The sequence below is a fragment of the Lissotriton vulgaris genome, unplaced genomic scaffold, assembly GCF_964263255.1.
Source record: "Lissotriton vulgaris unplaced genomic scaffold, aLisVul1.2 SCAFFOLD_247, whole genome shotgun sequence".
NCBI classification, from domain to species: domain Eukaryota; kingdom Metazoa; phylum Chordata; class Amphibia; order Caudata; family Salamandridae; genus Lissotriton; species Lissotriton vulgaris.
In genome coordinates this window covers 232,221-249,704 of record NW_028255597.1, presented here as the reverse complement: position 1 = coordinate 249,704, position 17,484 = coordinate 232,221, and the positions used below count along the sequence as shown (strand labels likewise).

Sequence of the window (17,484 nt, the reverse complement as noted above, 5' to 3'; positions counted from 1 at the left end):
GTTAAATATCCGCGGCCAATTCCGGCAGAGTCTCGAGGCCCCGTGTGCGGCTGCATTAACCGGGGGGGTGTATCGCTGCTTCTCACCTCCGGGCACTCAGGAGGCATTTCTGTGCATTTTCGGCGTCGCGCTCTGCCAAGGTGCTCCGACGGTCCCCGAGTCCCCTCTCCTCCTCCGGCCGCACGCAGTAGCACGCAAGGCGGCCGGATGTTCAGGCGAGTCCGATGCTGTGGGCCTGGTCAGCTAGCGGTTTGTGCGCTCTCCGGTTCCTAGCCCTTCACCCGATCTCCACCAGCAGCCTCTCCGATCGTGCCAGCCAGGTCCTTGTGGCGATATCTCACCCAGGTGACTCTCTGAGTCCGTCGATTTAGGATTATTTGCAGGATTTATCACTACTTGGGTCCAGGCCTGTGAAGTACACCCACGCTCGTACTCGGATCACTCCCCAATCAAACTGACTATAGACAGCCCCCATAGGAGAATCGCTCCAATCATGTGGAGGTTTACCCCGTATTCACTCCTAGATGCAGCGTTCAAGGCAGAAATGTCTGAAGCCAAAGACAACTTCTTTGAAGTAAATGTAGGTTCCGTTAGGAAGTTCTCAAAAGTATGGGAAACTTTCAGGGTGTATTGAGGGTGCTAGGTGGCGCACTTGCGGATGGCCGCCTGAGTTTGTGGCTCTCGCCGCACGGCGGCATTAATCCTGTTATTATCCTTTTTTTACCCACGGGGACATCTAAAACCGACAGTCCGTTGGTGTACCCCTCTGTTACCTGCTGGTTAAATATCCGGATGATCATCGCGCTACAGAGCCTACACGACGCCGCTGAACTTTTTACTGGGGAGGACTCGTGGATCAGCCTGCTGCGGACACCGGCTGTGACAACTACGCCGGTCCGCAGCTTCCAAAAGGTGGTAGGCCGCAACGGAGGGGGATCGGTGTGCTCGGTCCTTCCCTGCCGAGGGAGCGCTATTGCCGGAGCTGCGGTGACCGTATGGTGCCAACGACCCAGATCCAGCAGGTACCAGATCGGTACCTGCTGGAGGTACCGATCTGGCCTCTGTGCTCGGCTGGTGCGCTGGGTGCGGTTGAGCCGCGGCTCTCGGAGACATCATGGGCAAGACAGACGCGAGGCAGCAAAAGCTCAACTTCGAGGCCAATAGAAGGCAGACTCGCATGGGACGAGATTCTCAGGACCAGGCGGGCAGCAGCGGGCCACAAGGGGAGGACCCAACCAACCCACGGACCTACAGGACATCCTGCGAGAAGTTTGGCAGGGCTTCGCCACGATAGCAGACAAGGTGGACAGAATGTCATCACGGATGGACGCCATGTCCACAAAATAGATCTGCATGAAGAGAGGTTTAAAGAAACAGAGCAGCGAATCTCGGACACTGATGACACGACCGCCAGGCACACCTCGCAGTACTTTCGAATGGACAACTTGTTGAGAATTATTGCGACCAAAAATGAGGATTTGGAAGCGAGAAGCAGACGCAACAACGTACGAATTTTAGGGATTCCGGAGACGACCAACACAGGCCACATGGAAGACTATGTTGAAAAAATGTTGCTAGCAGCGATTGGATCGGACGATTTCTCCAACCAATATATTGTCGAAAGGGCGCTCTGATCGCTGGGTCCCCGGCCCAAACCGGGGGCCACTCCGAAACCCATCATTGCAAGGCTCCTAAATTATAGGGACAGAGATATAGAGCTAAAAGCGGCACGCAGCAAACAATCCCTATCCTATGATGGTAACTCTTTTTCAATATATCCTGACTTTACACCTATGGTCCAGGAGGAACGACGGAAATTTCTGGATGTCAAAGCGAAGCTACGTAAAGCACAAATTGACTATGCCCTCCTCTATCCGGCGCGACTGCGAGTCACGCACCAAGGCAAGCAGAACTTTTTCACCAAACCGCAACAGGTGGAAGAATTCCTTAAAAACATTTGCTGCTCCAACAGCCTAGCAACGACGAAGAGGACTCCTGACGTTCGCCACTGGCAGAGGTGGACGTGGAAGATCAGTAACTGTTTCCTTAACTGTTGATGTCTTGAACATAAGGGGTTGTTGTGTAACCACCTAGATATGACCCTCACAGGGACCCGGGCTAACTTGCCACATAGATGTGGTAAGGACTGTAAACTGTTTGTTTTGCTTGGATGACGGTTGGGGGTGGGTGGGGTGGGACTGTATTGCTGGGGTTGCTTCAGTGGGAGGGATTGGTGGGCTGGAGAGATTACGAGGGATTTGAGGTTTTGTGCACTACTGGCACACAAACTTTAGTGTTGAAAGCGGTTATGTTTCGTTTGAGAGTCATTGGAGACTTGATCGCTTAACACAGGTTGATGTGCTGCTCTTTGCATGGTAGAACTCGGTGTTGTACACAAAGCTTACCACTTTTTTGTGCTCTGTTTTTATGGCTACTGACATGGGGACGCAACTGAATATTATCACGTGGAACGCCGGGGGGGTTAGGAGATCCTAGAAAGAAACGACCGATATTAGACAGACACCATACTCCTATAGCTATGTTGCAGGAAACCCATTTCTCATCTCATAGGGTTAACACGTTTGCCTCAAGATTGGCTGCGCACAGTATTTTCTCCTCCTACTCCAGCTATGCTAGGGGTACGGCCATACTAATCAAGAAACAAGTGCCCTTCCACTTGGTCGGGTCGACCAGTGATGACCAAGGACGGTACTGCTTGGCATGGGGGCGTTTGGGTTCGGAATCGGTTACATTAGTAAGCTGTTATGGGCCCAATGTAGATACCCCAGATTTTTTCCTTTCCTTGTGGGAAGCAGTGAGAAACGTGGGATCGAATCACATCATCTGGGGTGGAGATTTGAACGTTACTTATGCCCCTGCACTAGATAGATCACACCCTGCCCCGCATCATCATACTAGAGCAGGCAGCGTACTTAATGATATTATCACGGATAATCAACTGTTAGATGCATGGAGGCACCTACACCCGATGCACCGAGAAGGGACACACTTTACAGCATAAGCGGCCACTTGGGCGCGTTTAGACTATTGGTTTGTTTCCCGGGGGCTTGGCCCGGGAATTTGTTCAGTGCAGCATTTAGCTAGAACATACTCTGATCATGCTCCTGTCAGGCTCGCGTTCTCTTTGGCGGACTTCAGCCCACCCCGCAGCGCTTGGCGACTTAACACACGTATGCTACTAGACACAGTTTTTCAGGATGACCCGGATGAGGAGATTTATCACTCGCATACACCCGTGCAGATTATCATACTGGTAGAGCACGCCGATCAGGATACACCCGTCCTGAGACGTGCCCTTAGACTTCTTACGGTTCAATTTACTGAAGCTTCCCTGGACGCCAACTGACCCTGATCATCCACCCTGGTGTGGCATTTCATCACTAAATGCAACACAAGCGTTTACAGCCCTTAAGAGTCACAGCCGCAACACGGTGTGACGAAACACGTGTCGGCTATTTGTTATTATTATTTGCTTGGATGTACTGATCGACATCTCACTATTAAATATACATACCTCATGATGATGGACTCTGAAATCATGTTTTGAACACTTATCGTAAATTGGGGTTTTCACTTGGAAACCTTTGAGATTATCGTGTGCACGGGACACTCTTTGCACAACGGGAAACACACTTTAAGGGCAAGCATTGGCAGGCTCGACGGTACGGGGAGCGCCCTGGCAAGACTTTGGCGGATATAATTCGTAAGCCACGCTACTCCAACTATGTGGTGGAATTGGAGAGGCCGGACGGAACGCACTGTTGTGACACTGCCAATATACTCCGGGACTTTACTGCCCATTATGAAACCCTGTACACCACCTCCGGGACACGAGACTTGAACTTGGAGGATTATCAGGTGGATGTGGCCCTGGGGTGGCTGAGTGACGTACATTGAGAGTTTCTGTGTGCACCGTTCGAACTAGATGAAGTTTGCGCAGCCAGAATGGGCCTACAATCCGGGAAAGCCACAGGGATCGATGGCATCCCTGTGGAATTTTATCAAACTTATATAGATATCATGGCTCCAGTCCTTCGGGAGGTATAGGAAGAGTCTCTCGAACTCGGCTCACTCCCCCCCCACTATGAGAGATGCCCTCATTATTTCATTATAGAAACCGGACAAGCCGGCACACCTCTGCGAGTCATACCGACCGCTCTCCCTAATTTATTGCGATGTTAAAATACTATTGAAATCAATTGCCAACAGACTGAGCCTCTTGCTAGACCACCTCATCCTACCAGACCAATCTGGGTTTGTCCCTGGCAGAGCTACCTCCCATAACTTGAGGACCTTTTTCACCCTCTTACATAATGTCACCCCTGACCTTTCCCCTTGGCGGCAATATTTTTAGACGCCACTAAAGCTTTTGATTCAGTTGAATGGAATTATATATTTGGGATAATGCTCCGGATGGGGTTTCCGCTGCTATTTCTATCATGGATAAGCCTCTTGTACCATCAACCAGGAGCTAAGGTACTTATCAATGGGCGCCTGTCCCATAGATTCTCGATCACTAGAGGGACGCGGCAGGGATGCCCTCTATCCCCATTGTTATTCGCCCTGGCGACGGAGCCCATGGCAGCACGACTGCGCCAACACCACAATGCTATGGCTCTGCAATGCAATATGAGACAAATTTTGATCTCTATGTATGCTGACGATATCACCCTTTATGTGCGGAACCCACAGGATAATCTAAATACACTCCTTAGAGAATTCATTGTTTTCGGTCGCCTATCAGGTGTCCAGATAAACTGGGGGTAAATCTTGTCTTTTCCCGATGACAACCTCAGTGGTGAGATTTCCTTTAGACTACCCTTTAAAGTGGTGCGAGGATGACTTATGTTACTTGGGGATTGGCATTACTAGGAATCAGGAAGAACTCATGAGACTTAATTACGGGGTGGCACTGACCCGCCTAATTGACAGGGTGAACCGTTGGATAAAGCTTCCGCTCTCTATGGCAGGTAGAGCATCACTGATAAAGATGGTGATTCTCCCCCAGCTGCTATATTTGTTTCTAAATATTCTGTATCATCCGGGGAGACATTTTTTTAAATCTCTTAAATCTGAACTGACTCGATAAGTATGGGGAGGCAAACAAGCCAGGCTAAAATGGACTGTCCTCACCAGGCCCTATGCAGCGGGTGGGTTTGGAATCCCAGACTTTGAACTTTATTTCATTAGCGCGCAAGCACACTATCTATATTTCCGGATTCGACAGCCTAAGTATATGCCACAACTAGCGGCTGAACATTGGCTGGTGCCCCCGATACCGATAGATGGGGCCCTATATATGACATTGAATGCCCGAGAACACGCACAGACCACTGTGAAGCCACGATTACGGCATGGCGGCGTATTGCACACCTTTTTAAGGCCCCGATCATCTATTCACCGCTGCTCCCGTTGGTGTATCATCCCGACATGCCTCTCTTGCAGGAAACAGTCTACTCTTACAAAAACGCGCCTCCATTAACACCTGGGGAAATCTCTATGAGAACGGACAATTTTGCACGTCCGATAGTATGTTTCAGGACACAGAACGCACTCCCCTAGATTTTTTTTGCATCTACGCCTTAGGCAAGGGATCTGATCACTACATGCAGGGTATCCAGATGAGCCTCAGACACCTATACCCTTGCAGACACTTTTACAACAACCTAAACGGCTCATATCCCTAGTTTATCGAACAATACAAAATCGGCCTTATGTTGAGAGTACGCCATCTCGCTCCAAGTGGGATGCAGAACTGGGGATTGAATTAACAGAGGAACAGTGGGAATACTGCTGCTCGCAAACTGAGCATATATCGGCCAGTAGCAGACTACGGATCATCCACTACAAATACCTACACAGGCTATATCACACTCCGGTTAGCATGCATGGACATCATCTCCGAGCCACGGATATGTGCGATAGGCGTCACACGGCACAGGCTGATTTTTTACATTTGGCCTGGAATTGCCCCACAATACATGAATATTGGGGAAATTTCTTTACTGCTCTCAACCAGATGATGGATATACATATAGCTGCTTCACCACTAACTGCCCTGTTGAGCTACGTTAAACATGTACCACTGGCTTATCGCCGATATACAGCTCTTACATTATTGCTGGCTAAACGACGGGTGGCCTGTAGGTGGGGCATGGGAAGGGCGCCTAAGTTTAAGGATTGGCTAACCGATATGATATATTGTCAAGAACAATCTGCCATTTATGCCGAGCTCTTGCCTAGTGCGTCCAGGCCCAGATATGGGCGCCATTGACATCTTATTTATTGTCAAGACCCCAAGCACAAACTCATTCCTAAGGCTGTATACGCTTCACTTTGTTCTGCTATTGGTTCTGAACACCCACTAGGTTAATGGCACTAGAGACAATATTTGAATGATATTTGTTTTTCCTGTTAGTCACAGAAGAGGACACTTTGCATTGGGATGATGTGCTCCCAGAATATGCTCTCCGATGCCCCCTTATGTTTCTCAGAGTCCCACTAACAGTGTTGCAGGGTTTCCGTTCTCCCACAGAACTGTGCACAGAGATCTAGAACCTGGGTGAGTTAGGGTGACCCAAAACTCACCTTAGTATCAGAAATCCCCTTACCGAGCTAGCTACAGTGTCTCATTGGTTCTAATAAACTCCCAATGACTTAGACAATCCAGAACATGAACTTAGGGTACCTCGGGTATCGTGGAACACATGAACACTCTTTCGCTCTATAATCATTTCAAACAAAAACTGGGAGCCAAAGAACATACGTGCAAGTTTGAAATATTTATTTTTCAATGCAAGGTTCTCAAACGCAGTATTTTATATAATATCAACATACATATTATAAAAATCAGAGTTATCAGCATAGTCACTAGTCCATAGTAAGCGAACGGTGATAGCATATTATAATGCAAAATCTATAGAAATTTGTATCACCTATATTACGCGCACCCTATTTAGCATACTATATTATATCTAAGAAGGTCTCATTTGGGTTTTTAGCAGGGCGGGCCCATACCTCTAATGGTCAGTAGGAGAAGATCACATCAACAGCTACCAGCTCTCTGCATGCGAAGCATCAAGTGTGATGATTAATTCCCTGTAACTCTATCTTAAACCCGCGTAGAGCCCAATGTTGGCAGCAACATTATTTGTGTTATGTCTAATGTGGTGCGAGGATCAGGCCTCCAGCAACCTTGTGTTAGGTTATTCTTAGAGGGTGCAGTTCTCAGTGTGCAGACAGTTGTACCAAGTGTACCAAGCACAACTGATATCAGAGCAATAACATATTATTCTCAAATAAATCACATCTTTCGTCTAGGTTGAAAGCTACAATAACAATTAGGTGTCGTGTGCAAACTGAAGCCAAATGAAAATATGTCGTTTAAACATTGAATAAACTCATGCTAACTAAACACAATATATAGAAACGCAGTAACCATATGACAACAGTGTACATGTCTGGCTGTGATGCCTGTACGATATAAAATGTTGCAAAAGGAACCGGGACTAAATGCTCCAAACTCTTATTCTATTATGGACGTCTCTCATTATTGTTGTTTTATAGTACATAGTGCAGGAGAGTACAGCATTATATCTCATTGCTACGCAGCCGGCCCGAAGTGGTTGTAGGCGGCTTGCTGTGTTAAATTATGCTGAACATGTCGGGTTACGGTTTTGTTCTAAAGCCTGAGTTACTGAAGCGCTGCCGGCCACGCGTTGGTTGTAGGCACTGAGCTGTGTTTAACTGTGACTATCAATAAAGGTTTTTTGAAATTAAAAAACAAAAAACTTTCAGGGTGTATATAAGAGGGGTGGCAATGTCGAAGCACTAGGGAGTACTGCGAGCAATTAGGGGCCGTCTGGCTACATTAGAAGGTCGCCTGAACGATATGGCGAAACGGATATTAGAGGGTGAATATGAAGATGCACGTACAGAACTGAAAGCTACACTGAACTTATTTCATGAAGTTGCAGACGAATAAGTGAAACACTGGCCTATCGCCCTCGCCACAGCTCGGACCTATGGCGAGGGCGAGAGGCCAGGTGCGGTACTGGCGTCCTTACTAAGAAGTAGGAGTTATCTGTCAGGAGTGGCGGAAATACGCATGGATGCAGGGGAGACAATACGCGATCCCATAGAGGTAGCCAATAGATTTAGGCAGTACTACTCACACCTATATAGTACTAAAGCACATGCGGGGGAGAAATAAAATATTTAGAGTATATCAAGCTACCATGGCTGGAAGATGCACAAAGGGAATACCTAATGCTGCCTTTGGATGCAGACGAGGTGTTAGCAGCGCTAAAACGATGAGAGCTGGGAGTGCACCAGGGCTAGAAGAGTTAACAGTTCTGTTCTACAAAACGTTAGCGGAGCAACTAATCCCGCACCTAAAGGCGCTTTTTGTAGAAATAAGTGAGGAGGAACAGATGCCACCGACAATGAAAGAGGCACTGATAATAACCATTTTGAAAGCTGGGAAGCCCCCAGATGAGAGTGCATCGTACAGACCACTCTTGCTCCTGAACGTGGACACTAAAATATTTGCTACGGTGTTGGCCAGCCGACTGGCCCCTTTGGTGTTGTTGCTGGTAAAGCCAGAGCAGGCAGGCTTTGAACCGGGGAGGAACTTAACTTATAACTTAAGGACAGTGTTTGGTGCTATACAACACATGAGGCCCGAGACAAGAGCGGTGGCTGTCTTCCTCGATATAGAGAAGACATTTGACTCGGTAGAGTGGGCCTTCATGAGTAGAGTGTTGCGCTGAATGGGCCTAGGGGAACTATCTGCAACTAGTAGGAATCCTATATAGTGAGCCTTTGGCTAGAGTGAAAATAGGAGATGTGGTGACAGCACCCATCGTGATATCCAGAGGAACGCGCAAAGTGTGTCCACTAACCCCATTACTATATGCGCTGGTGGCTGAACTGTTGGCATGCGCACTTAGGGAATACCATACTCGGAGGAATCCGATTCCCTGGATATAATCTAATAGTATTAGCATACACTGACGACACGTTACTCTATGTAAAAGACCCGGAAATTAACATGGTGCCAGTGCTCAGGGAAGTGGTACGATATGGGGAAATATCTGGACTAAAAGTCAACTGGTCCAAACCCATTATATTTCCATTGACCCCTGCCGCTGCACCGTTTGAACTTGAATACCCGCTTCAATGGACCACAGATCTGGTGCAGTACTTAGGAGTCAAAGTGCACATGGACTCAGACATCGTATTCACGGAGAACTATGGGAAACTGGTAGGCTGCCTAGAGGAAGACAATGAACGCTGGATATGGCTGCCTCCATCTTTAATGGGACATGTGTCCATCTTGAAAATGATTGTATTACCACTGTTCGTATTCCTCTTTGTAAATATCCTGATGGTTTTACCACAACACTTCTTCACTAAAGTTAGAATGTTGTTGATCAAATTGGCATGGGCCGGGAAACAGGCTAGAGTCAAATGGGAATATTCTTACACTACCCTAGTCACTGGGAGGATTGGGAGCCCCAGATCGTAATCTCTATTATAGAGTGGCACAGTGCTCACAAGCGCATGCCTGGATGCACGAAACGCAAGGGCTCCCTCATCTACAAATAGAGAGGATGAGAACAGCCCCTACGCCCCTCTCAGCTACGATTCATAAGGCTCCCACACGAAGAACAGGAGTGCTGGATTCCAAACGCCACGGTACATGCGTGGCATTTTTTTACTTAAAACAGCAAGCTGGAGCTATACTGTTTTCGCCCATCACTCCAGTAGGATGGTGCAGTTGGCTGTTGATATGTAGAGACAAGCAGTCCCAAAAGCCCCAAGTTCAATAGGTATACAAGAAATAGGTGACCTGTTTAAAGAAGGAAAAATGCGCTAATGGTCAGATATAGAGGCGCAAGATCCCCCAAGCCGCTGTTAGTGAGATTCCATTATCAGAGAGTGCGCCATGCGCTTAAGACTCAGGTAGGGGACGACTTACAGGAGCCATCGGAGGTAGAGGCATTTACATATATTCTGCGTTCAGAATCCCAAGGCGAGATGATCTCCAAACTATACAATGTCACAATAGGATACCGCAAAAACTTTTATTCGAAAGCTAGACTAGAATGGCAAAATGACCTGGAAGAGCAGATAGATGACGCTGTATGGAAATATTGCTGCAAAAGCACAAAACGAATATCAATGAATGGGAGGCATAGATTAATACAGTTTAAATTTCTTAACAGGGAGTATTATACTCCCAAAAGGTTAGGACGCTATGGTTTAAGGGACACAGCGAGTTGCGACAGATGCAGGACTACACCAGCAGGGTTTATACACTTAGCCTGGCACTGCCCGAGAATTGCGGACTACTGGGAACAAATATTTAGTAAGCTGGGAGAAGTAATTAGCTTAGAGCAGACTATGGGCCCTATGCTAGTTTTGTTGGGTTACTCGAAGCAGTTACCTAATGGGGTAAGGAGATTGGTGGATATGGGGCTACTACTGGCAAAACGTCGGATTGTCATCACATGGGATAGAGGTCCACCTACCAAACTCGCAGACTGGGAAAAAGATTTGACGTACTGTAACACGCAAACAGAACTATATAGTGAGTTGCTGCCCCCTAAAAGTCGTCCTAAGAACTTCTGGAGTCTATATCACACTTATGAGATGACACAAGGACCGGCAGACCCCACGGTGGACGACCCGCCATGAACCCCAGAAGGGTGAACATATTCCAAGATAACAGCAGGTAGGCATGTGATTATAATGTACAAGTTTTACAATATATTAATAAGATGAAAACTGTTGTGGGTGTGTCCGTGGGGGTGAAATGACATACTGAATGACAGTAGAATGCAAAATTGAACTAAAGCTATATAGATCAAAGAAGTCCGGGTGTTGTCTACTGTTAATGGACTTCTAACTTTGTAAGTGCTACTGTAAGAGCAAAACACTGCGCGCTGGCCTTGCCTTTAAGATGTACGTTTACTTACTGATGTTATCGTGTAAAACCAATAAAAAAATAAAAAAGTCAAGTTTCTATTCAGAAACAAGAACTGCAGCCTCTATTCAACCCTGCGTCATTATTATTTTTATTTATTATTTTGGAGTTTTATATAGCGCTGGCTCGACCCACAGGTAAACAGAGTGCTTTAAATGTTTAGGGAATAGGTTTACAAAAGTACTTGGTGAGAGGTAAAAAGGCATCACGTGAAGTTGCATAGACAAATATAGGAGTGCAGAGTATTAAAGTAGACACAGTGAGAGCATAGTAACAAATCAATAAAGTAAATTGGGTGCGGAGGAGGAGGATAGACTTTGAGTTAGCATGGTAAAGATTCCGACTGGAATTGTCCAAGGGAGTTGGGTCTTTGGGAGGCATGAGTAATTGCATGATCTAGCTGAAGTGATTGGTGAGTTATAGAGATTTGAGGTCTCGTTTGAAGCAGGAGGAGAAAGGGTTGCAGCGTAGTTCTTTAAAGAGTGATTTCCAGATTTGGGGGGCATTTCCGGAGAAGGAATGGGACTGATGATTTTCTTTTTAGTTTAGGGGGAATGAGAAGAAGAGAGTTGATCTTCTCAGAACCCGGCTTTTCCCTGCTCATGAGAGAGACTATAACGCAAGCAGTTTGCCAATAGTGAGACAACCTTTGGTTTGTCAGACACAGTTCTGTAAAATGTGCATAAACCATTGAGTTTGGCAGTACACACTTTTCAGATACTTTCTAGGTCTCCAAGTGAACTGTTCCATAGTGACTCAAACCTCAATGAGGTTCTTCAGTCATTTGTACGACTGACCAACCCATACTGTAGCATGTTATTTGCACAAATAAGAAGCACCCCAATTAACCATAACACTTGGGTGGAATTATTTGAAACGCAAGAACATACATTTTGAGTAAACTGAAGCTCATGTTCAAAATCCACTTTGTGGTAATGGAAATCTAACTGGTACTACAATTTAATCAAAAATTAAAATGTCTTCTTACAGTTGAAGACGAAGTGAATTTAAACGAACAAATTACAAGAGTTTCAGTAACTGCCTTGATTTCATGTCAGATTACTTCCTAGTGCTCTTCATTATACTGAAAGCGTCTTTCCCTTGTCACAATACCTACAAATGAGGTTTAAGCGCTTTCAAGCTAATCGTCTAGCAAGAAAGTCCAATTTAATGTTTACTCCACCCCCAATGTAGCTCACCCATAAGAGGAGTTTTGTAAGAACCACACCTACTGTAAAATACCAAGTGGACACCAGGCCTGAAAGGATGGAAGAAGTGCCGGATTGTGACAGGGAAGATTAGAACTTGGTATAAGGAAGATAGCCAGCAGGTAATTAGGGCAGTCAGCCACACTTCTTCATCTAGCTCCACTAAAAAGGGTGTAGCTCAAGGAGAAAGTCAGTGTCCGGAAATGAAAGCAGGAGCAGGTGATCAAAACTGTAATATAATAAAGAGGACAATCGTACCTCAAAAGACCTACCCAGGGCCCTGAGGTTCTTAAAGCAGAAGTTTAGTCCACACTGATAAGTTCAGGCCCAAAAGGAGCAGGGAAAGCATTCTACTTCTAAAAAAGATTAAAGTGTACGGGAATCCCAAGAATCAGCATAGCAGTTATGGGCAATGTGCATACCCCTCTATGTTCCGCACAGGAAGCAACCAATGCTCTGGTTCAACATCCTAGAACAGAAGATGGCAAAGCAATAGACGACCTAATTCAGCCACTAAAACAGAAGGTATTTCCTCATACGTCCCAGGTAATTGGAAACAAAGAGTATCCATGTTATGGAATGCCCCTCTTAAATTCGGATACACCAGATTGCCCAATTTACATTACAAATGAGGGGAACTGAAATCAAGCTTCACCATAAAATGTAGGGGGGGGAAAGAGGGCAGCACAACATCATGGGAAAAATGGGAAACCGGACAGGACACTACTTCAAGTCACAAAGTTGAAGACAGTCACAAAATTAGCCACTCAAAGAAACTGAAAGGCGGGCTCCATAAGAGCCCTAGATGTGTATCAGAAATAATACCAAACAAAAAAACACCTTTGAAGCCAACAAAATTCGGAGGCACCCATTGCAAAAGATTCCAGTGAATCACTTACCCAGCCTCAATGGACAAGAGGAAGGAGCCAGGGCAAACCCCAGGAAGTGCCAGCTCAAAAAACACTATACGTTTTTAATTGCAGCCAGCCCCCTGTCTCCATAAGCATGCTTATCGTTGTCACCTCAGGAGCCACTGCTAACTCAAACCAATCACACATAAAATAAAACAAATTGCAAATAAAATTAAAATCTGAAAGGATTACAAGTAAGGGGAGATAAACTGCAAGTCACACACCAAATACAAAAAGCTCTCCAATTTCGAGTACAAGAATAACGTGTAGAACGCAGTCTAGAAAGCTGTAAAAGGTTCTGGAATCTTACTGTACACACCCAGTATTAACAAATGTAAACATTCAGCCTCCGGACCATCAGACTCAACAGGAAAGTTGATTGAGAATAGGACCAGCTACTGAAAAAGGGACAGAGTATGCCACCATCCGAGTTTGACCACCATCAGTCATAGGAGGGGGCACCACGACCTGCAAAGAGCCAACAGAATGACAGAAATCCTACCCTTCCTTTTGACCATGTGGTGTACCATAGCAATGAAGGGATACGGATGGGAAAGGCAAACAATAGACCCTGAGGCCATTATAACGGCAGTGGATACCCTGCGCAACCAGGCACAATTTACACTCCCCTTTGAGCAAAAAACAGTAGAAAATAGTCCTAAATGGAGGAACATCCAACTGTTCTAGGATATCCTGAAAAGTCTCAGGTCGCAGACTGAAGTTAAATGAGAAGAAAAGCAGACTCAGAGCATTTTCATGAACATTCTCAAATCGTAGGAGGTAGCTTGAGTTGAGAGCGAATAACTCTGTTAGGCAAATTCTCCATTGGGAGCAGAGCCACAAAGGACCATCTGATGTGCCCTCAATTCTCCTGCAACTTGATTTAGGACTAAACACCTAGCTGTCAATCCAAAGAGCAGAGACACCATCTGGATCAGCATCTACACAAGTTTTAAGTCCCTCCAAACTGGATGCAATCCAATCACAGGAAGTGGACGAAAAAGCTTGATCCCCTTGCAGAGATGGGCGTCTACAAGAGTACTACCTTCAAGAAAGATGCAATGGAATGAGCGGATTGTACACCCGGAAACAGAGGTCTTAATATTCAGAAGATGCGAGTCTTTAGATAAAACCTAGTCCAAGCTTCCATAAACATACATCCTGCAATACATTACTGAAAGGGTTACCACTGAATGACCTGGCCACCTCCTGAATGAGGGGAAATCTTAGGTGAGATCATAGATTCACAGTTCTGGCAGGTGTAACAAATGCACTAAACCTCAGTGAATCGCCAAGAATACTAATGAACCAGATTCTACTTATTCAGAATCCCACTGAAGGCCTGAAGCAGGCAGTAAATGGGAGTCAGGTGAGCAAGTGGAAGAGACTAAGCATGAACCAATCAATCTTTGAGATGCAGATGAACCCTTCTCTCTTGTAGGAGAATCAACAAAGGAGATAGCACCTTTGTGAACGGAGCCCCCCCGAGCCAACTTCAAGCCCTAGCTGGTATTAAAAATGCTTTAAGCGCTCGGCAAAGGGAAGGACTATCCTATTCTTTAAATGGAAGAGGGGCATCCTTCAGGTTGATGAAAACAAGACGTAGCCATTGTAAACATTCCTCAAGTTCATGCCACTCAGATTTATTATTGGGTGGAATTCACCTCAATCTAGGGCATTAGAAGGGTGTACCCTGAACCTCACTCTTGCAGCAGACCTAGAATTGAAACCTTATAAAGGAAATCAGCCTATGTATGGACTGGTTGGAGGCATGGAGGCTGCTCAGCTCCAAAAGACACTACCATGCATAGCATGGGGAAGAGGTGAAAACCTTAATAAAGTGTATTGGAGTATACCAATCAGGGGTGGATATTCTCATGGACACACACAGGGAGCCACCCCCTACGCCTAAATGAGCCTAGAGTGATGGCAAACAAGGCAGACACAAGGCTGTCCTCTTCCAGACCCTTCTTTACGACTGTCAAGGCAACCAGGCTTCTCCTCTTACAGATGTGTACACAATGCATATGCAACAAGCAGCTCGCATTTTTAAAGGACCATTCCAATGTAGGAAAATTTAATATCAGTACACCAGATCACTCTTAAGGTAGTTATTTGTCATGGATATTTTGCACTGTATTTTTTTCTCTACAGCAAAGTCGGACATATAACAATGCTAACTTAAAGGGTTAATGCACCGCCGCAGAAGTCTATGCAACCTGCAAATCACAGATTCACATACATGGACGAGACAACCTTCAGTGGCCAATAAATTGAGCGACCCAAATTGGGATCAGTAGTGAAAGCAACCTGAAACCCGCAAGGTTAGAAGCAAGCATTCTAGGAATGTTCTCTTGATATGAGGCAGGGCCAAACGAAGATAATGGAATAAATGGGAAAATCGCTGATTTTAAGTAGTCATGTTTTCGTCACTGTGCAAACACTGTGTAACAACACCCGGTGACAGAGTTGAGGGAATCAAAGCAGTGCCGTCAGCTGAATCCTTTCATAAAGCATAGACAGTGGTCGAAGATTAGTGGTGGGAGGGACCGGCAAGCAACGAACGGGAAAGGGGCATGCAGCGATAGGAGTGAGGTGGTGGGAGGGACAGGCAGGCCACAACAGAATGTGGACGATAGAGATGGCCTGCAAAATGATGCACTCATATAGTGCTACCCTGGAACTTTAAAAAAGACTTAGCACCTATCCAAGTGTGCGGCCAGTGGAAGGACACTGGCTGCAGGTAGCAGTACTTGGTCCAAGCTCCACAGCAAGGATGAAGAAGTGAAGCTGAGCAGGAAGCTGGAGGTAGGAGGAGGAGCAGAACAACAAGATAAAAGGGAACAAGAATGATGTAGGAGCCAACCAATGGTAAGTAAAGGAAAGTAATGGGCAGGGACTCTAAGCCTCTTTTAAGATGTGGTTTTTGTTTTGTTACACAAGATTTTGCAAATGCTGTGCAGGCGAAACCTAATAAATTATTTCCACATGCAAAATAGAAATCCTGATTCAAGGAATCCAGATTGCATGCTGAAACATCAATCTAGGAAGGCCTTTATTAGACAGTAAGTGAGATTAACAGTAGGAAAAGAAGAGGGTTGAAGAGGCGTGTTATGTACGAATCTAGGACCCTAGTGTAATTTTCCCGATTCATGCAAATATATAGAAATAAATCACCCGATCCTTATATAGGCATAGAAATCATACCCTTATTTGGACTAAGCCTATGCAGCCCAAATACGGCACAGCTACTTCCACTAAGTTCCAAGAATCCACAACGATTTCTTAGAAAAACCCGCCATCAGCAGCTAGGGACTTCCCCTTGCCTGAATACTAAGTTATCTAGGAAATCATGGAGTTTTCAAATAACTGAGTCTTTGATGACATTATTATGTCCAATCATACGTCAAACTCAGCACCTTCATGGTATAAATATGCCTACATTTGCCCAGACAAACACACTGTGGTTTGGAGCAGATCGACTATCTACTTGCCCGACGCGCCCTGCAGCAGCAAGTGCCGAAGGAAGCCGACCCTCCAGCTGACGCACTGAGAGACTCTGTCTTTTCTCCTGCCGAGAAATCCAGCTCCAGTGTTTCTAGGCTACCCTTGTAGGGTTGCTGGGAGATCGAGTCCTGAGAAAGAGATACAAGACCTCCTTCATTCTAAAACCAAGGTACGGAGCTGATTAGACCCTTAGAGAATTCTTAGATAGATACTTGGCAGAGAAAAACTTACTAAACTTAAAGCTACACCTCACTTACTTCTTCCCTCGTACTAGACTTAGGTTAGGTACACCGGGGTAGGCGTATTTTAGAAGCACCAGTTGAGTACTTTCAGTCTTTTTTTTATCACTGTATGTACTTTATATGTTTTAGGCATTTTATGGCTTAGAAACCATATCATGCTCTTACAATACTATTTTATAATACTCTTCGTATTATATGCCTTGTACTTTATAACCAGTATTACGATTGGAGCAGTACATTTCTTATGCTTGAGAAAGAAGACTGTTCAATAAATACCTTTTATTGACAACGCCTGTCTCTCTATTTTCTCAGCACCTCTGGTGAAACGAAGCTTGCACCATTGACTACTCGAGAAAGTTTCTAGTGACCTCCGAGCTAGCTGGCACTCACAATTCAGTCTAATATATGCAATAGAGACCTAGTCGACCTCAGTCCTACGTCTAAACTATAGTATATATTATTCCAATGCGCAGAGCCTATTGGGAATATAGGAACTACACTACAGTGTGAGGAGTAGCTATGGATAATATAACACCAACAAAGACAGACATTTTTTTACCAGGTTTCACACATTTTTCCACACTTGTGGTCACGGTAGCACAAAA

At 45.5% G+C, this 17,484-nt stretch overlaps 1 protein-coding gene across 2 annotated transcripts in view; it reads right to left on the bottom strand.

Moving 5' to 3' along the window:
- Positions 1 to 17,484, bottom strand: part of DENND4C (DENN domain containing 4C) — a 1,503,495-nt gene that overhangs the window by 1,435,722 nt on the left and 50,289 nt on the right. The gene's annotated exons all lie outside the window — the stretch shown is intronic.